General features: G+C 40.3%; 1 pseudogene; it reads left to right on the top strand.

Moving 5' to 3' along the window:
• The window catches only part of LOC112072227 (oocyte zinc finger protein XlCOF6-like), a 26758-nt pseudogene extending 2043 nt beyond the window's left edge, over positions 1-24715 (top strand).
• The last annotated feature ends 232 nt before the right edge of the window (positions 24716-24947 follow it).

Genomic DNA, 24947 nt, shown 5'->3' with positions numbered 1-24947 from the left:
AACAAACAATTTAGTAGGCGTGTTATTTGTCCACGTTCACCCGATCAACATTGATTAGTCTATTGATCTAGCCAGCTTGCTAACAAGCCATTAGTAAACACCAAGCTAGCTGTGGGCGCGCAAAATGGCGGTCAGTGCAGATAATTTGTTTTGGTAGCTGAAGGAATTATTGGATTTCCTTACCCAAATATGACCATATGGTAATTTATACGGTCATAGAACCCCGTATGAATATGGTTTAGTTTGTTTGCCAAATAATTGATTACTTTATGCAAGTTATTCACCTCTAAAACTAAGTTTGCGACAACACTAACTTAGATAGCCAGATAAGATAACTAGCTCAAAAACTAGCTTGTCGAACGTAACGTAAACTCGTACATCGCCTTGGTCCGTACAATTGCCCTTATTTTAGCGCCCAAAAACGTAATACTTCCAGATCAACTGTAATGTCAATACCATTGTAAAGCACAATTTTCCCCTTTCCAACATGATCAATTACATGACCTAAACGCTGCCCGTTTCTGCATAATTCAAGCAGTCGGGTCTTTTTAAAATGCGGGGTGGGGAAGCAAAACTAATGCGTGATAGTGAGAAAGAGAGATGTGTGTGGGAAAATGGCTTTTTTCACTCGATCTGTCCAACTTATCACCTTATCGCCTCTAAAATGTAAATAAAACACTATAAAGAGTTTTATATAATGTGTCATTACAGACCTATTTGAAGGTTTGTGTCGAATTTGAATCGGATTTTTAGGGCGGTGCTAAAGTGATCTTAGAAGTAAACAGCTGTTTTGAGAATGAGGATCGCATGCAAAAAATGACTAGGTATCCCCCCTTACCCCGTCACTGTCCATTTCTTGTTTTTAAACGATGGGAGAAGTGCTACACCTGGTGGAGAGAGATGTGTATGACAGAAATAGTTGCTTTATGCGTGCTGTACGTTACGACATGACACGTCACGATGTAACGGAGGGTCTGTTTTTTTTCCCAACTTTTATCCAATACTATAGAGCCATTACCATGTCGGTCAACGCTTGAATAGAAACCTAGTTCACCCCCCGATTTTGAAGTCAACACAGTCGCTACAGTCCCATTAGTTTTCTTTGTAGCCTCGTTTGAATGTTGCGGTGCGCACATTTGTATGAATGGGGTGAGTTTACGTTACATGGAAACTTCCAGAACCAAAAGGAAAGAAATGGAGAGATCGTCAGATGGACAATTAACCACAAAGATGGTGTGATTTTTGGTACCCCTCTTCAGAATGTAACTGTGGGAAATACTGCAATGGGTGATGAAAATGTGTTGAGCACGGACATCAATACTCACAACTTGCGCCCTCCAGTCCCCAGCTCAGGCCGTTACCTTACGACCCTGGCACTCCAGTCAAGCCACGGGGGAAAAGATGAGGCCAAGAGGGTATGTCACTTATTGAGATGCAAAACAATATTGTAATGCTTTTGACAGCAAAGATAGATAAAAGGGCAAATGGCTTGGAAGACATGGTTAGGGAGAATACGATAAAAATCGGCCAATCAGAACCTTTTAGAGGCCAGTCTAACTCGGACAGAACTGTCAGGCCAAAAACAGATTGCCAGGTGAAAAGGAGCCTTTATTATAAAAAATTACACAAACAATATAACACTTGAATGAGAAAAGGCTGACCTGAAAGCTGGTAAACTAAACACTAACTATAGGTGAATAACTGCTTATTGTAAAGTCTACACAATTTCCCCTTGTGGGAGTAAGAATACTTTGGTAACTTTATGACCAATATTTGTTTGTTTTTTGTTGGAGAGGTTAATAATGGGATGGAAATCCTTTGAGTTACATATCCTTAGGAAGAGCTTATATTAGCATAACAAGGTTGTTGGTTGAAGTTTGTGTCTTCATCTCTTTGTTCAATTAATGTCAGGGGTATTCGTAATTTACTCAAACGTAAGGCTATTTTCCTGTAGTGCGAACGTTTATGCAGACTTACTTTCTACAAGAGACTCATGCTTGTTTCCCCATCTATCTTTTTTTTTATGTATGGGGTAACGATATCTGGTTATCATATGGCAACAACCACTCTGCAGGTGTAGCAGTTTTAAGAGGTGCATTTAAAGGGAAAGTCATCAGACTCACCACTCTGCAGGTGTAGCAGTTTTAAGAGGTGCATTTAAAGGGAAAGTCATCAGACTCACACTCTGCAGGTGTAGCAGTTTTAAGAGGTGCATTTAAAGGGAAGGTCATCAGACTCACCACTCTGCAGGTGTAGCAGTTTTAAGAGTGCATTTAAAGGGAAGGTCATCAGACTCACCACTCTGGATGTTGGTTAATTTTACAGTGAATTTCAACAGTGAATGTTTATTAGGGAATATTTATGCATCCAACAACAACAAAACAGGATATTATTTCAAGATTTGAAGAAGAGATTAATAGAGTTATAGGTGTATTTCAGGATATCAAAATAATCTTAGGTGGAGATTTTAATTCTGTATCTAATGTGATGATTGACAGATATCCCCTCCCAACAGATCAACGTAGTTAATCTCTGAGTTTAATAATCAATGTCTTGGTCTTGGATTAGTTAGTTAATCCTGAGTTTAATAATCTATGTCTTGGTCTTGATTAGTCTCTATTGGAGATCTAAATAGCCTGATAAAAAGGACTTCACTTGGAGTAACAAGGACGTGTCCAGACAGTCAAGAATTGACTTCAGGTTGATTTCTAATTCATTAGATAATACTGTAGTCAAGGTATCAATTGATTATCAATTCTTACTGATCATAAAGTTATATTCTTATCTTTTAAATATGAATGGATCTGAAGTTAAACCGAATCGAGTTATTGGAAACTCAATAGTAGACTGTTGGAAGAGATCATTTCAAGATGGATGCAAAGATATTATACAAGACAATTGCAGGAAAGCCCAACTATTTTAGTCTTATGAAATATTGGGAATTTAATGAAGTATAAAATAAGACAAACAGCCATGAGAGAGCGGTAAAGAAATTGCTGAAGTTAAAAGATTGAGGGAAGATAAACTTAAGAATCCTTTCTCTAATTCTATGGAGGACCTTGATGAAGAAGGAAAGGGTCAGTTCTTCTCGTTCTCAACTAGAAATGGACCGAATGTATGAAGAGGAGCAAAAGGGGCATTTGTAAGATCAAGAAGGAGATGGTTGACGGAAGCGTGAAGAAAAAAAAAAAAAATACAATTAGGAAAGACTAAATTCTAAATTACACATTCATAAGCTTAATATAGATGGCAAAGAAAATGAAAACCCCAAATATTTCCAAATATGTTTCTCAGATTCTATGACCTTTATACCAGTTAATGCCTGTCCTACTACGTGACATATCTGCCTTCTAGACTCTGCTAGACATGAAAAATTATAGATGAAGACTTCCAAAAGTCTTGTGTTGAATTATTTCTATAATGAAATAAAAAAATGTATCACAAGTTAAAAGAGAACAAATCTCCAGGAAATGATGGCATTATCCCAGTGAATTCCTACTGTATCATATACTCAGGGAGATTATAATCATAACTTATTCTCTACCTGTCATGGTTTTTAAGGGTTAGGCAAGCTGAGCTATGTAAGGGGTTCCTGAGCCTGTGTGATGGTTATGCATGCTTCTCAATGTCTCATGCCACATCCTCTCCGTGCGTGTTTATCACTGATCCGGAACCATAAAGAATCTAAAGGTGTGTGCTTTTTTGTTTAGGCTAATATATTCGAACCAATAGTTCTATAGCTTATAGTTGCCAAGAATGAATTGCTCCGAATTGAGAATAGCCATATTCCTAATATATCATCTTCCGGATATAGCTCAATACGCTTTCAGCTCACAGAGTTAGACGGAGACACGCCTCAGTATAATCAGATGAGGCGAGTGTTGATGCGCTCCTTACGTCGCTCCGGATGAGAAGGCGCCAATCTATGTGAAGATAGCATCCACTACGGGTACTCAAACTGTGTCTCTCTCGGTAATCCCTATATTGATAATGACCCAGCTTGCGGCTCGCATACAGGCAAAGTAAAAACTCGGGTAAAGGACCGCGCATAGGTGATTAGTTAGCTCAAAAGGAAGTGATCCTTGACAAAAGTGCTGACATCAGCCTCGGGCAATAATTTAGGTGTAATTGCTCGCTGAGCCATACTGTAGCCTAGGAAGTGGCATCGCAATAGTACAGATAGCTGGGTCTCATACGATGCGCTCCTAAGTCTCGATATCGCTACGCGTATCTCGAAGTGAACCTAATGTCTTTTGCATCGTGGTGTTGTTGCTCTTTGCTTTAATTGTCACCCTATTATTTAAATCCAAACCTCTTTAAGTCTATTCGATATTTCGCATTTTCACGAAGCGCCAGTCACTGTAGCGATGAAGTCTTATGGTGGTGTATTGCGCAGCATGCAGCTCTCGTGATAGCCATTCTCATTTCCTAAAAGTGGACAGCGCAGTTATGCATTTTCTCTATATCAGCACACAAATGTTGGTGATTCGGAGTTGGTAGTTATCATTTGCGCTGCATTGGTAATAAAAAGTAAGGTCGGGCGCTCTATTTTGTGCGCGCAGTGTAGCCCTGCTAATTTATGCTTCATCGGGACTATTATACAATCTTCTCGGAGTATATAGTCTTAGACGTTAACCGAATCGCTAATAATGTGACTAACCATTTAGATTGAGAGCGGGAAGATCCGCGGCTCTTTAAATATTGCGTTTCTATATACGTCACTCTCGCAGCTCTGTTAGTAACCTTTGAGGCGCTAGATTTATGATCTCCCTTGCTCTGCATGTTGAACCAATTGGAACAGACATGCTTAACGAGGTGGTTTTTGGTGTGATCTCTTTTAAAGTTTTTGGTTTTGGTCTCAATCATGGTTCTAATTCCAAGGTAGGATGAACGAGGAAGTTAGGGAGAGGATGCAGAGCGTACTACAATTATTTAGATCATCGTAATAGCTACTTGCGTTATTAAACTAAAAATGCTGCTATCTCCCCATGAGTAACAATGTCACATGACACATATCTCAGGTCAATATAAGGACGGGTGTGATGAATGAAATTATAACAACAATAGTGAGAGAGATAGGACACGCAAGTTCTCCTACTCTAATTCTTCCTATATATTATTTAATTAACGGTCACTCCACAAGATAATACTTAAAAGTACTTAAATAACTCTCAACATGTTAAAATGTGTAACCAATCCTCGTGTCCCATATGTCCTCATTAGTCTCGACGACAAGTGAGATCCTCATAAGACCTGGTAGCTTTTCTTAGTTCAGTGACCGGCTACCAGTACAGTTTTACTCCTTTATCTTTTCTTCCTCCAACACTTTGTTTGCATGTTTTAATTATATAAACATGGTTCATTATTTATTTTGAGTCTAAATTATTTTATTGATGTATTATATTAAGTTTAAAAATTAAGTGTTTCATTCAGTATTGTTGCTAATTGTCATTATTTACAAATAAAAATCAAAAAATCGACCGATTAAATCGGTATTGGTCTTTTTTTTGGTCCTCCAATAATCGGTATCGGCGTTGAAAAATCATAATCGGCGACCTCTATATAGGAATATCTATACACGGACAAGACAAGGACACGTCTCATTCCTGACTGCCTACTACGCCATTCTTGGACATGTTGTACTGACCAATAAAAATTTGATTTGAATGAACAGTGCCCATTAACTTGTTGACTGTGTGACCAAATAAAAAATTAGAAAGGAGAAACCTTGGGCATCCTTGTTTAGTTCCACGTCTAATGTCGAAATTCTCTGTGAAGTTCCATGGGATAATTTAACAGAGCTGTTACTATATTGTAAACTGTCTTAATTACATTTTGAAAATATTGACCAAAACCAAAAAATTTAAGAGTCTCAAAAATTAAAATAATTGTTCAACTGTATCAAATGCCTTGTAAAAAGTCTACAAATAAAATAAAAGCTTTTCCATAATTGTGCACATGTAGTACTATCAAGGTCCAATACTAGTCGGAATATAACATACACTGCTCAAAAAAATAAAGGGAACAATTAAACAAACCACCAATGTAACTCCAAGTCAATCACACTTCTGTTAAATTCAAACGTCCACTTAGGAAGCAACACGATTGGACAATAAATTTCACATGCTTGTTGTGCAAATGGAATAGACAAAAAAAGGTTGGAAATTATAGGCAATTTAGCAAGACACCCCCCAATAAAGAATGGTTCTGCAGGTGGTACCACAGAATAGTTCCTATGCTTCCTGGCTAATGTTTTGTCATACTTTTGAATGCTGGGAGTTACATTGTGTGTTTAAGTGTTCCCTTTATTTTTATTGAGCAGTGTGCATTATTGTCTGCCCTTCATAAAACCAGGGAACTGGGTTTCATCAATGGATTGTCAAGACCTTTTTAAGTTCCTTTCTGCCAAAGATGGATGCAAAGTAGCTTTCCATCATGTTCATTAATGTGATTAGTCTCCAATTGCTAACATCAAAAATCTTTGTTTGGTTTGCCCGGTATTACAGAAATGAGCATTTGTGTCATAGAAAACAGGGCAGGACCCCTAAATCAATTGCCTCCTTAAAACATGAAATATAAATTCAATACATTCCTCCTGATAATAGTATAGAATTCACTGATAATGGCCACTCATTCCTGGGAGATTTGTTCTCTTTAACTTCGCTGTAAATTGTTTTTTATTTCATTTATAGAAATTAATTTAATCACAAGACTTTTGGAATCTTCATCTATAAATTGTTACAGAGTCTAGATGGGCAGATATGTCACTAGTAGGACAGGCATTACTGGTATAAAGGTTACCATAGAATTCTAAACATATTTGAAATATTTTTGGGGTTTTTCATTTTCTTTGCCATTCTATTTTTAAGCTTATGAATGTGTAGATTTTGAATTTGTCTTCTAAAATTTAATTATTATTTTTTTCTTCTTCACCTTCCCTCCAACCATCTCCTTTCTTGATCTTTACAAATGCCCCTTTTGCTCTCTCTTCATACATTCCGGTCCATTTCTAGTTGTAAAAGAGAAAGAACTGACCCTTTCCTTCTTCATCAAGGTCCTCCATAGAAGTCATTAGAGAAAGGATTTTTTAACAAGTTACTTTTCCCCCCTCCCCCAATCTTTTAACTTCAGCAATTTCTACTCTCTTCATGGCTGTTTTTCTTATTTTATACTTCATTGAATTCCAATATTTCCCATAAACTAAAATAGTTGGGCTTTCCTGCATTGTCTGTGTATAATATCTTTGGATCCATCTTGAAATGATCCTCTTCCAACAGTCTACTATTGAGTTTCCAATAACTCCGATCTCCGGGTTTAACTTCATGATCCATTCAATATTTAATAAGATTAAGAATATAACTTTATGATTCAGTAAGAATTGATAGATCAATTGATACCTTGACTACGTATTATCTATGGAATTAGGATAATTCAAACCTGAAGTCCAATTCTTGACTGTTCTGGACACGCTGCCTTGTTTACTCCAAGTGAAGTCCTTTTTATCAGGCTATTTTAGACTCCAAATTGAGACTAATCGTCCAAGACCAAGACATAGATTATAAACTCATTAATCAATATATCAAGACCAAAGACATTGATTATTAAACTCAATGGATTAACTTACGTGATCTGTTGGGAGGGGATAATCCCCAATCATCCACATGTAGTACCAGAATTAAAATCTCCACCTAAGCATTATTTTGTATCTCCAAAATACCCTATAACTCTATTAATCTCTTCTCTTCAAATTCTTGAATAATATTCCTGTTTTGTTTGTTGTTGGATGCATAAATATCCCTATATATAAATCATCACTGTTGAAATTCACTCGTTATAAACCAACATCCAAGAGTGAGTGCAGGTCTGATGACCTTCCCTTTAAATGCACCTCTTAAAACTGCTACATCTCTCAGTGAGTAATTGGTGGAGGTCTGATGGGACCTTCCCTTTAAATGCACCTCTTAAAAACTGCCTATACACTGCAGAGTGGTGAGTTCTGATGACTTTTCCCTTTTAAATGCACCTCTTAAAACTGCTACACCTGCAGAGTGGTGAGTCTGATGACTTTCCTTTAAAAATGCACCTCTTAAAACTGCTACACCTGCAGCAGTGGTTGTTGCCATATGATAACCAGATTATCGTTACCCCCATACATAAAAAAAAAAGATAGAATGGGGGTCAGTAAGCTAAAGATAACCCAATAATAACTCCACATTGCTGACGTTAGCTGCCGTTGCCATAGCAATGCGAGCTAGCTAGTTCCATTTTATTAGCAGGGATTCCTAGTGCATGGAATATTTAGCACATTATATCCCTTAATTATTTAGTGACTCACCTTTCACTTGTTGTGCTTCCTCTTTTGGATCCATCTCTAGACTTCCATGTCTGAACTCAAGTCCACAGATTCCCCGGGTTCTTACTGTTGTGTTCCAGCCCAGAGAAGCTCACAGAGGGGTCCAGAGATGGTCTCAGTGAAGCTGGAGGACTGCAGTCAAACACTGGAACTCAATGTGATTGTCAAAGAGGAGGTGGAGGAGAGAGGAGTCAAAGAAGAAGAAGAAGAGGAGAACAGGGAAGTGTCTGCTCCAGATCTASAGGAAGAGGAGGAGGAAGTAMATAGTATCACTGACCCAGGTAAGTTCAGGTGTGGAGTACGGAGAGAGGTTGGTGKCTTGGCAGCCACAGGGGATTCTAAAACTATTGTAGTGCTTCRGCTTGCATCAAAAGTRTTTTAAAGCCCCTTTCAATGTTTCCTTTCTGATTCTAACCCCATATCTGTCCATATTCCCACAGGAGAGAGCTACAACCCAGGTTCAGACAGTGAMTCCAGTTCCCCAGCATCAGGAAACCATAAACAACACAGACGGAGGAACTCAAGACAGAAACATCACCARTGCATGGACTGCTTCACTAGTTTCTATGATCCAGAGGAGTTGAGAAGACACACTTGTAGGCCCCACCCCTGTTCTGATTGCAGAGGCAGTTTTATTTGTCCAACTCACCTCATACCACACCAACAGACTCTCAAAACAAAGAAGCCTTACACGTGTGGTCAATGTGGCAAGAGATTTCAGACACCAAGTATCTTGAAGACGCACCAGCTTACTCACAAAGGAAAGAAGCCTTTCCACTGCTCCCCAGGTGGGAAGACTTTGATTCGTCATTACATTTGAAGAGACACCATAAAATACACACAGTGGAGAAGCCTTTTCATTGTGTGAAGAGTTTCAGTGATGAAGGAAATCGAAGTAAACATCAGAGAATACACACAGGAGAGAAGCCTCACCAATCCTCTGAATGCGGGAAGAGTTTCAATCAGTTATCACATTTAAAGGTACAAACCAACAAATTCACACAGGAGAGAAGCTTTTCACTGCTCTGAGTGTGGGAAGAGTTTCAGTCTGTCATCTAATCTGAAGAGGCACCAGCTAATGCACAAAGAGAAGCCTCTTCATTGTAGGAAGAGTTTTAAGTTGGAAGGAAGCTTTCAGAGTCATCAGAGAATACACAGTGGCGAGAAGCCCTACCACTGCTCCCAATGTGGGAAGAGCTTAGTCAGGCACATGGCTAAATGAACACCAGAAATATCACACAGGAGAGAAGCCATACCGCTGTGATCAGTGTGGGAAGAGTTTCCATCGAGTAGGACACCTAAATAACCACCAAGAATACACACAGGGAGAAACCATACAGCTGTGAACAGTGTGGGAAGAGTTTCCATTGGGAAGGATACCTAAATAGCCATCAGAGAATACACACAGGCGAGAAGCTTTACCACTGGCTCTCCATGTGGGATGAGTTTCACTTGGTTATCGTCCCTAAAATGTCAGGGTCGTTCCACTATTACTATTATTATCCAATATTAAAATACATGTTCAATGAGATGCCCTTTAATATAGACCACATTGTGAAACCAATAAATCAGGTTTTTAATATAAATAGTAGAGGTCGACTGATTAATCGGCATGGCCGATTTAATTAGGGCCGATTTCAAGTTTTCATAACAATCGGTCATCTGCATTTTTGGACACCGATTATGGCCGATTACATTGCATTCCATGAGAAACTGCGTGGCAGGCTGACCACCTGTTACGCGAGTGCACAAGGCGCCAAGGTAAGTGCTAGCTAGCATTAATTATCTTATAAAAAACAATCAATCTTCACATCATCACTAGTTAACTACACATGGTTGATCATATTACTAGTTAACAAGCTTGTCCTCATTGCATATAATCATGCGGTGCTGTTAATTTATCATCGAATCACAGCCTGCTTCAAACTTAATTAACTAATGAATCAAAAACAAATAAGTTAAAAATTTTGTTATCATTAATAAGTTATCAAAAAATTCGAGGTGATGATTAACAAGCGCATTCGTTGCACGAATGTACCTAACCATAAACATCAATGCCTTTCTAAAATCAATACAAAGAAGTATATATTTTTTTAACTGCATATTTAGTTAAAAGAAATCAATGTTAGCAGTCAATATTAACTAGGGAAATTGTGTCACTTCTCTTGCGTTCATTGCACGCAGAGTCAGGGTATATGCAACAGTTTGGCTGCCTGGCTCTTTGCGAACTAATTTGACAGAATTTTACATAATTATGACATAACATTGAAGATGTGCAATGTAATAGCAATATTTAGACTTAGGGTTGCCACCATTTCGATAAAATACGGAACTGAAAAAAAAACATTTTGTTTTCGAAATTATAGTTTCCGGATTTAACTTATATTAATGACCTAAGGCTCGTATTTCTGTGTGTTTATTATATTATAATTAAGTCTATGATTTGATATTTGATAGAGCAGTCTGACTGAGCGGTGGCAGGCAGCAGCAGGCTCGTAAGCATTCATTTCAAACAGCACTTTCCTGCGTTTACCAGCAGCTCTTCGCAATGCTTGAAGCACAGCGCTGTTTATGATTTCAAGCCTACAACTCCGAGATTAGGCTGGCAATACTAAAGTGCCTATAAGAACATCCAATAGTCAAAGGTATATGAAAAACAAATGTTATAGAGAGGAAAAAATAATCATTCCTGTAATAACTTAGGGCTGAACTTGAAAGGGGTTCCTTCGTTATTTTACCGTTCATGTCTTCCACAGAGAATGTCTTGATCTACTTCAACGCCTTGGCGTTTGATACCGTGTAAATCTCACTAGGATATGGTACATTTGTCACATATTTTCATAAATCCACTCTACAATTTTTTTAAATCTTTGCTTATATTTAGTCAATATTGATCAGAGTTACCTTGTCCTATGGATATCTACACAGTATCAAATTGGCAATGTGGTGAAGCCTACACGAAACACAGACCTTCTTTTAAGTCAATCTAAAAATATTCCTATTGAATAAATTGAATGAAGAACCGCTTTTCAGAATTTTTGCCTGCAAGGTGTCATGGGGATTATGACTCACACTTTGGTCGTCGGTTCTTACCATGCCCATTATTAAAATAGGATTTCCTGCATATAGAAATTACAGTTTCTGTTTTCAACATTCATCAGAGGTAACTTAAACTCAATTTGTATTATTCAAACAGTTGAGTATTTGTGTCTCCTAAGCAGACTCTTCAGTATCCTTGTCACTTCAAAGAGCTGTGTGTGTGTGTGTGTGTGTGTGTGTTTTACAGATGGCAGAGAAAAGCAGAGCACCAGTGTGGGACTATTACATCGAATTGGCACCAGGGAAAGCAAGGTGTCTTATTTGTGATAAAGATGTAAGCATGGGGTCAGCAATGGCTAAATACAAAAATACCACCAACCTGTGGAATCACCTTAAGAACGCCCATCCAAAAGCCCATAAGGAAGCAAAGATGAAAAAAGCAAATGCAAATTCTTCACAAGGAAAATGTGACACAGACACGTCACAGACATCGCAGGCTACACTCMTGCAACTTTTTAATAAACAAGCAAAATGGCAGGACAAAGACCCAAGGGCCAAGAAGATGGATGAAGCAATTATTGAGATGATTGCCACMGACAACCAGCCATTCACAGTGGTGTCTGACGTTGGTTTTCAGCGGCTGATTACTCTTGCTGAACCCCGGTACAGGATCAAAGAAGAAAACTTATTTCGCACAGAAATGCTAGATAAAACTCATGAAAGAGTTGTGATGAAAGTGAAGAATCTGGTGGCAGCAGGGAACGCTCCACACATGGCACTCACAACTGACTGCTGGTCAGGCACTACAGAGTCCCTGATGAGCCTTACTGGACATTTCATTGACAATGTCTGGACAAGAAAGCAYGTTGTGCTGAATGTCAAGACTATGACTGGATCACACACAGGAAACTACATCAGAGAAATGTTTTTGACCATTTTGGAATACTGGGAAATCCACACAGAACGTGTAGTGCTGGTCCTCAGGGACAGTGGGGCAAACATGGTGAAAGGTATGAGACTGGTAGAGCTTCCAGACTTCAYCTGCAGTGCACACACRCTACAGCTTGTAATCAATGATGGCCTATCRAGTCAGAGAGCTGTGCTAYACATTATTGCCATGTTGAAGAGCTGTGCAACTCACTTTGACCACTCTGTACTGSCCAAACAGAGGCTGAGGGCCATTCAGGAAGAGCTTGGCCTTCCCAAACACAGCATCATCCAAGCAGTTCAAACTCGCTGGAACTCAACACTACACATGTTGCAGAGGATGTTTGAACAGAGGCGTGCACTGAAAGTGTATGCAGGTGAATACGGACACATCGGCAGTTTGTCTGCTGCACAGTGGAACATTGTCTCTAACCTAATTGAGACTCTGGCCCCTATGGAGGAGGTGACACTGGAGATGAGCCACTCCAACTCTACAGCAGCATGCATCATCCCCAGTGTGTCGGTGCTGAAGCTGATGCTGCAGCAGGAGGGTTCTTCTACTCGGGGCATCAAAACAACACGGAAGACCATGTTGGACAGTCTGACAAGGAGGTTCTCCAAGGCCGAGGAGACAAAGTGCCTGGTGCTGGCAACTGTCCTGGATCCACGTTACAAGAGCTACGCCTTCAGCTCAGGGACAGCACTAGAGAAAGCAAAAGAGTGGCTGAAGGAGGAGTCTGACCTACTAAGGAAACCAAATCCCAGAGCCACAGCAGATGGGACGAGTGAAGAGGTGGACCCAGATCCAGGTGCAAAGAGGCAAAGAGTCCAGGTAGATCAGCCACCCAGTCTGGTGGACAGCCTCTACGCTAGAATCCTTGGAAGCCAAGAGGGCAGGGCTGAAGTCCAGTGCAGTTTTGAAATTGAGTTGGAGCGTTACCTCACAGAGCCTGTCATTGACAGAAAGAGCGGCTTGCCTTTAGAGTGGTGGAAGCAAAATGAAGACAGATTTCAATCACTCGCTCCATTGGCAAAGAAGTTTCTCTGTCCCCCACCTTCTTCGGTCCCAAGCGAGAGAGTGTTCAGTGAGGTGGGGATCATTTATGATAAGCAGAGGAGCAGACTGACAGGGGAGCATGCAGACAAGCTCTGCTTTCTGCACTACAACCTAAAACTTCTGAACTGGGAATATTGAAGACCCATGAAAGCTGGTGGTTCCTTTTAACATGTTGTTCTCATGTTATTTGAGACTAAATTGATTTTATGTATTCAGTTAAAATAAAAGTGTTCATTGTTCATTCAGTATTGTTGTAATTGTCATTATTACAAATATATATATATATTGGAGGACCCAAAAAAGCCGATACCGATTAATCGGAAGATTTAATATAAAATAAAATACACGTGTGTGTGTGTGTAAAACAAATTAGCTGATTAATCGGTATCGGCTTTTTTTGGTCCTCCAATAATCGGTATCGGCGTTGAAAAATCATAATCGGTCGACCTCTAATAAATAGACTTGCTAAATTGCCAAAAATTCAGCATTTTGAAATGCCCCTCTGTCACTTCTAGGATGATTTTAACCCACTTATCCCCGAGTCCTTAAGCTTCACCACCATTGTAAAGCGTTGTAAAGCCCTAGTTGTTGCTTTGACAGTCATTTCTGAAGATTGCTATGTATTTCCTGTGGGAACATTGAACGGTAATAGTGAACTCATAGAGTACAAGCAGATGAGCTGCTACTTTTTGGCCGTTTCCGGTGTTTGGTTGTGAGAACTGAGTGGGATCCCCTGTTAGCCAGGCTAGAACATGTTTAAACTATTTTTGTTGTTGTGAAGCTTGCATTCAATTGCCTGATGGACACAACAAGCTTTCATTCCCCCTGTTATAAGGAGATTGATGGCTGATTTTAGAAGAAATCACCAACCCTGCACTTAATCGCCACTCTACTACAGCCGTTGTTTTATTTAACCTCTTGAGATGGGAACACGTGTTTTTAGGAAGTTGAACATGTGCTCTTTATGACGTAATGTTCGTTTTTTTTAACCAATTTTGCACTTCGCAAACGGGACCAAATTGGTGGAACGACCCACTATAACCCTGCCTCTTGGCAGTGTTCTGCCGCATCAACTTCAAGTACGCTGTCGTCTAAGGCACGACGTCGTAATGCTTGAGGTGTCACTACAGACCCGGGTTCGATCCCAGGTTGTGTCACAAACGGCCGTGACCAGGAGTCCATAGGCGGCGCACAATTGGCCCAATCATCATTCTGTCTGTAATATACCATTTTGTGGGGGATTTTTTTTTTCTTATTGGCTGGGCCTAGCTCCCCAGTGGGTGGCCTATGCCCACCCATGACTGCCCTGCCCAGTCGTGTGAAATCCATAGATTAGGGCCTAATTATTTTTAATTGTTGCCTGTTGCGTTTATATTTTTGTTCTCAGTATATTTGTCGGCGACAGAACAATTAAAACATACAATTAAAAACGTGATCTTCTCCCTCCCCTCTGACAGTTCCTAAAATAAAATTTGAGCACATTTCTGTAGATTGTGGGCAGAATGTTTAAATCTTTTGCAGTGACGTTTCCAAACTGAAACCATTTGTTCACCATTCTGATTGGTTGTCTATTGACCAATTGAAAGTAGCCTAAATGCTGCCTACAGCCAACACTTATATGCAAAAGACAAATTGCTGTTCAATATTTAGTTTATCGATACATGATTGTGTTTCCATCTCCTGCCTTGGTATAGGCTCTGAGATTAAATAGACTAGGATGTCGCGCTCCTATCGCTCAGCAAACTAGTAGCCTACCCATAAGGTCTACTGTCATATTAGTCTACCGACCCATTTACTTTGGAGCATGGTTGGCTATTGAATGAGCGATGGATAAATGGGAGCATGGTTGGTATTGACTGAGCGATGATAAATGGTAGCATGGTTGGCTATTGAATGAGCGATGGATAATGGTAGCATGGTTGGCTATGAATGAGCGATGGATAAATGGAGCATGGTTGGCTATTGAATGAGCGATGGATAAATGGGAGCATGGTGGCTATTGAATGAGCGATGGTAAATGGTAGCATGGTTGGCTAATGAATGAGCGATGGATAAATGGTAGCATGGTTGGCTATTGAATGAGCGATGGATAAATGGTAGCATGGTTGGCTATTGAATGAGCGATGGTATAATGGTAGCATGGTTGGCTATTGAATGAGCGATGGATAAATGGTAGCATGGTTGGCTATTGAATGAGCGATGGATAAATGGGACATGGTGGCTATTGATGAGCGATGGATAAATGGAGCATGGTTGGCTATTGAATGAGCGATGGATAAATGGGAGCCTAATATTAGTTGTGTTAGCGGGAATTAACCAGTCATGTCAGAGAGAGACATGGCCTGCAATATGATTAGTAGTCCTATATAATAAAATCTAATAAATAGGAGCCATGCTGCTATTGGTATTATTACGGATCCCCTTTAGCCATGCTATTGGTATTTATTAAGGATCCCCTTTAGCCACGCTATTAGTATTTATTAAGGATCCCCTTTAGCCATGCTATTGGTATTTATTAAGGATCCCCTTTAGCCATGCTATTGGTATTTATTAAGGATCCCCTTTAGCCATGCTATTGGTATTTATTAAGGATGCCCTTTAGCCATGCTATCGGTATTTATTAGGATCCCATTAGCCTGCTATTTGTATTTATTAAGGATCCCCTTTAGCCATGCTATCGGTATTTATCAAGGATCCCCATTAGCCATGCTATTGGTATTTATTAAGGATCCCCTTAGCCATGCTATTTGTATTTATTAAGGAGGTCCAAAGAAATTAAGGCAAATATGAAATACAACAGTACATTTAACATTATTACATTAATATTACATATTACAAAAGTATGTGGACACCCCTTAAGATAAGTGGATTGGCTATTTCAGCCACGCGCCGTTGCTGACAGGTGTATAAAAACCGAGCACACAGCCATGCAATCTCCACAGACTAAACATTGGCAGTAGAATGGCCTTACTGAAGAGCTCAGTGACTTTCAATGTGGCACCGTTATTGGATGTCACCTTTCCAACAATCAGTTAGTCAAATTTCTGACCCTGCTAGAGCTGCCTGGTCAACTGTAAGTGATTTTATTGTGAAGTGGTAGGCCACACAAACTCACAGAACGGGACCGGCGAGTGCTGAAGCGCGTAAAATAGTCTGTCCCAAACTGCCTCTGAAAGCAACGTCAGCAAAAGAACTATTTGTCTTGTGGTGGTTGTTGCAGATGTTGTGCACAACATTTTAGTGAATGTCAGGAGAACATTCCAAGGATATTTCATTTAAACATTTTTTTTTTAGAAGTTAATTGGAATGTTATCTAATGTTGTGGATGTTAGCTAATGTTGTGGAATTTCAGGTTTGCTGGGTAGTTTCTCCCTCTGCACTATGATGGTGATTGAACAGGGCAGTTCTGCGGGGTTCCGAAACCTGACCAATCGTGGCGCTGAAGTCGGGGCACGCCTTCTACCATATGTTGTTCAACCTGGGGCCCCTGATGCACGTTAGCATGAAGGCTATGCAGTACCTGACCTGTGGATGTCTACGATCCAGGACCATCTCCCCTAACTAGACACGGACACAGAGAGACACACTCTGACATTCCATACCTGTTGTCATGCTTGTTAATGCTGGGTTGGGGAATCATCCAGGATACCTGTTGTCATGCTTCTTAATGCTGGGTTGACAACAGGACAACAGGTATCCTGGATGATTCCCCAACCCAGCATTAAGAAGCATGACAACAGGTATCCTGGATGATTCCCCAACCCAGCATTAACAAGCATGACAACAGGTATCCTGGATATTTGTCAATCCAGTGATCTGGATACGCTTATTGTGAAGAAGGTGGATGTTGTAGGTTTTAGAGCCACGGTTATTAATTGTTCTGCATAAGAGTCCAAGAAGCTGGATATCATATCTGCAGCCGAGAAGTTTTTGGGCCTCCAAGACTTAACGGCAGAAGCACTGCAAGGACTACTGTCGCCAGGAAATGTCCCGCCATCACAGGATCCTTCTGATCCTGTGTAGGAACCTGATTTAAAACAGAAAGCAGGCTGATTTGGTTTAATTAACATTTCGTTATTGATAGTTTGTGTGGATTKSATTTWTTACCACGCTTTTTTTGTTTTTCGGGTCTTTATTATCCACCTGTACTGTAGGTGGCGGAATGCACGTATCATTGTTGCGGACGCCATTATACCAAAGATGAAGAAGTTGCTCTCTTTCGTCAGTGTGGAACCGTGAGTTAAGTGCTAAAAGGGGCTTCAAGCCGCTTCACATTTGATCTGAAATCACTATTACTTCCAAACCAATGGGTAAAATATAATATCCTATTCATAAAGAGACTTAATTAAGTTGCGCCATGTACGCATCTAGCGCAGCCATGGCGGTCTTGAGAACTCCCAATATGTATTCTCGCGGCGACAGCACATATCGCGTTCTCATACAGGGTGTTCTCTAGNACTGATGGAGCTGACATGAATGTACCTGTAGTAAGTGGACCTGCTGTCGGGGCTGATTGTGTTTCTGCTGGTTTGGAGGTCTGTTCAGAAATCTTGCTCTCATGAATGTGTGGTGTCTAAGGAAACTTTGATAATGAATAAAGTTGACTTCATAGCTTTTATTGGTAAGGTTATCAATACGACTCGGGTTGTGGAAAGCAGAAATGCCAGATCGAAGGTTATTGTGGAGACAAAGAGATATTGGGGGTAAGAGATGTTACTGTTGAAATGTGAATGTTGACACACTGAACAATCCTAAAGGTGGAGTGTTTCAGCATTTTTTTATTTAACCTTTATTTAACTAGGCAAGTCAGTTAAGAAAAAAATTGTATTTTTAATGACGGCCTACCGGGGAACAGTGGGTTAACTGCCTTGTTTAGGGGCAGAACGACAGATTTTTACCTTGTCAGCTCGGGGATTCGATCTTATAACCTTCTGGTTACTAGTCCAACGCTCTAACCACTAGGCTACCTGCCGCCCCATGATATAGATAAAGATTAATAGGGTTGGGGGTGGTAGAAGTTAGGGATTTTTTTGGTTTTGAATTTTATTTTCATGGTAGTACAAAATTGGGCAGTCTTGAGTGATGTACATTCCAGCACAGTAGGTGGCGGCATGCACTTCAACGATTGTTTGCGGACCGCCATGATATCATAGAAGAAGAAGAAGTTGCTTTCTTAAAATGGATGGGCCAGGAGGTTGAGGAAGATGGCGGAAGCAGAAGTGTCGTTTTGAAGTTGACAGCACATTGAGTACAGTTAGTGAGTGGACAACAGTGGAGTCAAAGAATGGAGAAAAAAAATGCTAAAATTGTTGTGGAAAATTAGTCTGATGAATCGTTGCTTGTTGGAGTATGTTTTTTGGATAATGATAATAATATTTGGGAAACTCTTTTGAAGTCACGAGGAGGGTGAAGAAGGCTTTGGGAAAAGTAACCAGGAGTGGTATGGTGTTGACATCGTGTAGTCATAGTAACCAGGAGTGGTATGGTGTTGACATCGTGTAGTCATAGTAACCAGGAGTGGTATTTGGTGTTGACATCGTGATAGTATAGTAACCAGGAGTGGTATCGGTGTTGACCATCGCTGGTAGTCATAGCTAACCAGGTAGTGTGTATGGTGTTGACATCGAATGTAGTCATAGTTAACCAGGAGTCGTATGGTGTTGATATCGTGTAGCCATAGTAACCAGAGTGGTATGCGTGTTGACATCGTGTAGTTCATAGTTAACCAGGAGGTGGGATGGTGTTGATATCGTATGTAGCCATAGTATACCAGGAGTTGGTATTGTGTTGATATCGGTGTGTACTAGAACAAAAGGAGTGTAATTGTGGCTCGCAGAATTATCGACGAGGCATGAAAATGTAAGCAGCTTTGATATTCAGAGCAGGGCACTGGTAAAGGCTGTTTATCTCTGGTGTCTTTGGACATTGATAATCATATCTAGGCAAAAAAATTCAGGAGTAGTGAATGCACTCGATCGCTAGACCTGTCTGGAAGAAGGGGAAAAGAAGCAACTTATTGATGTTTGAGTGATATTTACCACCTTATGTAAGTTGGGACATATAAGATATTGCTGTAAGAGCATTCGTGCAAAACCCGAGTGCAAAAGCAAGTGTAAAAAGTTTCACATGTGTCAAGTGTTTGCATATGGAAGAATATGTTGTTCGAAGAGTGTGAATGTAAAACGTTGCACTGTGGTGCTGAAAGAGTTGAGGTGTCAGGATCAGGACTGTACAGCAATCTCTATGTGGAGCAGTGAAGGAGTTGAAGGGTCAAGAAGACCAGTTCTGAAGAAGAGTTGGCGGTGGATGCATACAAACCAGTTGCCAATGTGTAACATGTCAATCCAGTGATCTGGATACGCTTATTGTGAAGAGGTGGATGTTGTAGTTTTAGAGCCACGGTTATTAATTGTTCTGCATAAGATCCAAGAAGCTGGATATCATATCTGCAGCCGAGAAGTTTTTGGGCCTCCAAGACTTAACAGGAGAAGCACTGCAAGGACTACTGTCGCAGGAAATGTCCCGCCATCACAGGATCCTCTGACCTGTGTAGGAACCTGATTTAAAACAGAAAGCAGGCTGATTTGGTTTAATTAACATTCGTTATTGATAGTTTGTGTGGATTACATTTTTACCACGCTTTTTTGTTTTTCGGGTCTTTATTATCACCTGTACGTGTAGGTGGCGTAAATGCGACGTTTCATTGTTGCTCTCTTTCGTCAGGTGTGGAACGTGATGTTAAGTGCTAAAAGGGCTTCAAGCCGCTTCACATTTGATCTGAAATCACTATTACTTCCAAACCAATGGGTAAAATATAATATCCTATTCATAAAGAGACTTAATTAAGTTGCGCTGTACGCATCTAGCGCAGCCATGGCGGTCTTGAGAACTCCCAATATGTATTCTCGCGGCGACAGCACATATCGCGTTCTCATACAGGGTGTTCTCTAGCTAGCTAGCTACATCAAAAACAAGAGCTGTCAACTTTCGAAATCAAGTGTCAAGGTAAGATCAGGCTTTTCTAACATATTCTATAATGTTTTCAAATAACAACATCATTTAGTTGTCGGATTATTGTCCACGTCCACTGGATCAACGTTGTCTCAACAATTAGCCTATTGATCCAGCTCAGCTACGTCGTTAACTTGTTAACTAGCCATTAGCAGCTAACTAGCAATCAGAACAAGTTTGTTGATTTTCAAACGCTTTGTTGTGAATCACCATATTATTTGTTATGTGCATTCTCAAATATATGAAGTGTGAATCGTTCATCTTTAAGATGACAAATCCATTGGCAACCCTGATCAGCTAGTAAGTTAGCATGGCTAGCTAGCCGTTTTGTTAGGTAGACGAGGTGGCTAACTTCATTTCAGTAACCATTGTTCATGTTTTGGCGCTTACAAACTAAATGTCGGTTTTAGTTCTCCTTTGCTTTAAATGGGGCTATCAGCAGTTGCTATATCTATTCTTGACTTAGAAATGAAAAAAAAAAAATATATATATATATATACCCCATTGGTTCTTGAAGATATAACTTGAAATGTCATCATGAGCTTAGTTTACCTGTTGCATCCATCAGAACCAGAATACAAGCTTGTTTTACGCCAACGTTTGAAAAAATACTGTATCGCCTCAAAACATGGTTAAAACTATAATTTTGATATAGTGGATGGTCAGTCTTCCATCTTTGCTCGCTCTATGAATTTGAAAGTGTTCATTTCTCCATCCCCACCCCTCAGCTTTTCACTGTACAGGCGGTGGAGTCCACTTTCTTATTGTTTCTACTGATTGCCACGTTTTAAACTATATTGCGTGTAATGTAGCTAGCAGTGGAGCGCAAGTGCTCTGTCTTCATAGAAAGCCAATGGCCTCACCTCACCTTCACAAACGTTTCAGAACTTTTATTAGGGTAAAAGTCAAGTCATTGGGCTCCGAGTGGCGCAGTGGTCTAAGGCACTGCATCTCAGTGCTAGAGGCGTCACTAAGACGCACATCTGAATGTTCCAATACGCACAATAGACTGACTGGGGAGGTGATTTCCACAATTAAAGTCCCTCAATTAGAGCTACGATGTTAAATTTGTGGTATTTCTTCAGAATTGTAATCTGTGGTGTCACACCATTTCATGGACCAAGATCCATAGGTAAGGCTGTACATTGCAAGAAAAGTAGGCTATGCCACCAATGCAATGTTGAAGTCTATACGTTCACATTGTGATTTCAACAGATTTTTGGGAGGTCAAATTAACAAAATGTTTCTTTAATTTATATAACAACATTCCAAACTTGTTGAGCATTATTTTGTTCATTTGTGGCAGGATTACACTTTTGCATTTGCATCAGTTCCTTTGGGGGACTTTTAATTTGAAGGTGAAACACCAATTCCATTATTGTTGCTCACTCTGTTGTTCATGTTCACACAAGTAGCTATAAGCTACCATTGCTTCGCCATGGCAACGTTAGCTTGCTAGATACATTTAAAGCAGAGATTCCTAGTACATATATTTGCATGGTTTATCCCTTTATAATGGATTTTGTGAAAATCACCTTTCACGTGTTGTGCTTCTTCTTTGATCCATCTCTAGACTTCATGTCTGAACTCAAGTCCACAGAGTCCCAGTTCTGTATGTGTGTGTTCCAGCCCAGAGAAGCTCCAGCAGGGTCCAGAGATGGTCTCAGTGAAGCTGGAGGACTGCAGTCAACACTGGAACTTAATGTGATTGTCAAAGAGGAGGAGAGGAGGAGAGCCGTCAAAGAAGAGCATGAGAGAACAGTCGAAGAGGAGGAGGGTATAAGCATCAAAGAAGAAGGTGGAGGAAAGATTAGTGAAGCAGAAGAGAACAAGAAAGGAGCTGCTCAACATCTAGGAGCTAAAGAAGTAGATAGTATCAGTGACCCAGGTAAGTTCAGGTGTGAGTAGAGAGGTTGGTGCCTTGGTGGCCACAGGGGATTCTAAAACTCTTATTGTGTGTCTGCTTGTCATCTTTTTAAAGCCCCCTGTTAGCAGTTGATGTTACTCTTCAATAACACAAACCCCAAAGCAAATCAGGGGGAGGCAATAGGTTTATCTTTATTCAAAGAGGACGAACTGTGCGGGGAGGTAGATGTTCATTCTCCCCTGTCCTCAGTGATTCTCTCCAGTGATTCTCTCCACAGAATAAAGGACAGGCTGCACTTTATAACCCAGCTCTAGCCTGTGGGTTGACCAATTTAGCCAATGGGCAAATAACAAGTATCCTATTTCAGGTTGGACCAATGAGAAGTGCCACACGTAGCTATGATTTCAAGACTGACATTCCTAACAGATGTTGAACTGAAAACCAACTATTTCCATTGATAAGTCCCTATTGATCGTTAATGCTGTATTGAATTTGTCCTCTTAACCTTTAGTACTGTATTGACCTCTCGTCCTCTGTCTCTGCGTGTGTATTTATCTTCACAATGTTGTTTACCTTTTTTTTAATGCTCTGTTCCTGATTCTAACCCCATATCTGTTCATATTCCACAGGAGAGAGCTCCAACCCAGGTTCAGACAGCGAGCCCAGTTCCACAGCATCAGGAAGCCATAAACAACACAGACGGAGGAACTCAAGACAGAAACATCACCACTGCATGGACTGCTTCACTAGTTTCTATGATCCAGAGGAGTTGAGAAGACACACTTGTAGGCCCCACCCTGTTCAGATTGCAGAGGCAGTTTTATTTGTCCGGTTCACCTCAAATCACACCAACAAAGTCTCAAAATAAAGAAGACATACCCGTGTGGTCAATGTGGGAAGAGATTTCAGACACCAAGCAGCTTGAAGATGCACCAGCTTACTCACACAGGAAAGAAGTCGTACCACTGCTTCCAGTGTAGGAAGACTTTCGGTTGGTCATTCAATTTGAAGAGACACCAGAAAATACACACAGGGGAGAAACCTTTCCACTGCTCCCAGTGTGGAAAGAGCTTCAGTCAGACAGGAGACCTAAAGAAACACCATAGAATACACACAGGAGAGAAGCCTTTCCACTGCTCTGAGTGTGGGAAGAGCTTCAGTATAGAAGCAAATCTAAAGGAGCACCAGAAAATACATACAGGAGAGAAGCCTTTCCACTGCTCCCAATGTGGTAAAAGCTTCAGTCGGTTAAGAGAACTAAAGAAACATCAGAGAATACACACAGGGGAAAAGCCATACAGCTGTGATCAGTGTGGGAAGAGTTTCAGTCAAACAGGAGTCCTAAAGAGACACCAGCTAACTCACACAGGAGAAAAGCCTTTCAACTGCTCCCAGTGTGGGAAGGATTTCAGTCAGTCATCACTTTTGAAGAGACACCAGCTAACTCACACAGGAAAGAAGCCTCACCACTGCTCTCATTGTGGGAAAAGTTTTAAATTGGAAGGAAGCCTTCAGAGTCACCTGAGAATACACAATGGAGAGAAGCCCCACCACTGCTCCCAATGTGGGAAGGCTTTCAGKCAGGCAGTAGACCTAAAGAAACATCAGAGAATACACACAGGGGAGAAGTCTTTCCACTGTTCTCAGTGTGGGAAGACTTTTGGTCGGTCATTATTTTTGAAGCGACACCAGAGAAGACACACTGGGGAGAAGCCTTTCCACTGCTCACAATGTGGGAAGACCTTCAGTGAAAAAGGAAATCTAAAGCAACACCAGAGAAGACACTCGGGAGAGAAACCGTACAGCTGTGATCAGTGTGGGATTTGTTTTAAATGGAAACAAAGCCTGAAGGAACATCAGGAGGCAAAGCACAGTGCAGTGCCCAACTCTAACCTTATAATGGAGTTGCAAGCTGGGCATCTACATATCTAACTAATATTGACTGACTGACAAAAAAACTTCTGTTAACTTCTCTGGGATATATGCGTCCCACCTACACAAAATCCAGTGAAATTGCAGGGCGCAAATTCAAAACAACAGAAATCTCATAATTAAAATTCCTTCAAACATACAGGTATTATACACCATTTTGAAGATAACTTCTCGTTAATCCAGCCACAGTGCTGATTTAAAAAGGATTTACGGCGAAAGCACACTTGCGATTATGTTTGGTCAGTACATAGCCACAGAAAAACACAGCCATTTTTCCCAGCCAAAGAGAGGAGTAACAAAAAGCAGAAATAGAGTTAAAATGAATCACTAACCTTTGTGATCTTCATCAGATGACACTCATAGGACTTCATGTTACACAATACATGTATGTTTTGTTCGGTAAGTTCATATTTATATCCAAAAATCTGAGTTTAGGCGGGACGCTACTGTCTCACTTGGCCAAAAGCCAGAGAAAATGCAGCGCGCAAAATTCATAAATTACTATAAAAATCAAACTTTCATTAAATCACACATGAAAGATACCAAATTAAGCTACACTGATTGTGATCCAGCCAACATGTCAGAATTCGATTAATCCGTCGATATATATCCAAAATGTCCATTTACTTGGCGCGTTTGATCCAGAAAAACACCGGTTCCAACCTGTGAAAAGTGACTACAAAATATCTCAAAGTTACCTGTAAACTTTGCCAAAACATTTCAAACAACTTTAGGTATTTTTTTACGTAAATATCGATAAA

This window comes from Salvelinus sp. IW2-2015, unplaced genomic scaffold, assembly GCF_002910315.2.
Source record: "Salvelinus sp. IW2-2015 unplaced genomic scaffold, ASM291031v2 Un_scaffold1859, whole genome shotgun sequence".
Lineage (NCBI taxonomy): Eukaryota > Metazoa > Chordata > Actinopteri > Salmoniformes > Salmonidae > Salvelinus > Salvelinus sp. IW2-2015.
This window is presented reverse-complemented; position numbering and strand designations above follow the sequence as displayed.